The sequence below is a fragment of the Corvus brachyrhynchos genome, unplaced genomic scaffold (assembly GCF_000691975.1).
Source record: "Corvus brachyrhynchos isolate BGI_N302 unplaced genomic scaffold, ASM69197v1 scaffold496, whole genome shotgun sequence".
NCBI classification, from domain to species: Eukaryota; Metazoa; Chordata; class Aves; order Passeriformes; family Corvidae; genus Corvus; species Corvus brachyrhynchos.
In genome coordinates, this window is record NW_008238650.1 from 20,779 (window position 1) to 21,915 (window position 1,137).

A 1,137-nucleotide genomic window follows, 5' to 3' on the forward strand; every position below is an offset into this window, starting at 1 on the left:
GTCGGGGTGTGCCCGTGTCCCTGAGCTCCCATGTCCCTGTGCCCCCGTGTCACTGATGGATGTCCACGTCCCTGTGTCCCTGTGTCCTCCTGTTCATGCTGTCCATGTCTCCTGTGTGGCCTCAAGGGACACAGGCAAGGACAGTGTCCTTGGCAGGGCCTTCCCATGGGGCTGAGCCCCCCTGGTGTCACCCCAACACCTGCTGTCACTTGTCCCTGTTCCAACTCCTCCCCCCATTTCTGTGTCCCTGTCCCAGCTCTTCTGTCCCCCGCCGTGGCCCTGTCCCAGCTCCTCCATCCATCCCTGTCCCAGCTCCTCCATCCATCCCTGTCCCAGCTCTTCTGTCCCCCACCATGTCCCTGTCCCAGCTCCTCCATCCGTTCCTGTCCCAGCTCTTCTGTCCCCTGCCATGGCCCTGTCCCAGCTCCTCCATCCGGTCCTGTCCACCCCCGCCGTGGCCCTGTCCCATCTCCTGCACCTGCTGCCACGTCCCTGTCCCAGCCCCTCCATGCCCTGCCAGTGTCCTTGTCCCCAACAGTTCCATCCACTGCCGTGTGTCACCGTCCCAACTCCTCCATCCCCTGCTGTGTCCCTGTCCCCAACACCTCCATCCAACGCCGTGGCCTTGTCCCACTCCTCCGTCCATCCCGTCCCAACTCCTCCATCCCTGCCATGTCCTTGGCCCCAACATTTCCATCCACTTCTGTCTCCCTGTTCCAGCTCCTCCATCCCTGCTGTGTCCCTGTCCCATCTGAGCATGGCCCTGTCCCTGTCCCTGCCACTCCACCACGTCCCCATGCAGTGACCAGTGGGCTCGATAGGTGCCATGGTCCCCACGCTGCCACCGCCAGTGCCCGCCAGCCCAGGGGCAGGTCCGGAGGAGGGATCTGCTGCCTTTAAACCCCTGCTCCAACCACACCTTTAAGCTCTTCGAGTCCCCGCTCCAAACCCAGAATCCTTTCGGGATCCGTGGGGCCGAGCTGCCACCTCCAGCCACTGGTGGCTTCGTCCCACTGTCCCCACTCAGCGCCCACAGCGGGGCCACGTCCATCCCATCCCCATCCCTTTCTCGGGGTGTCCCCCTGGTGTCCCACTGGGGTCCGGCCGGGGTCCGGCGGGCCGGGCGCTGCCTAATTA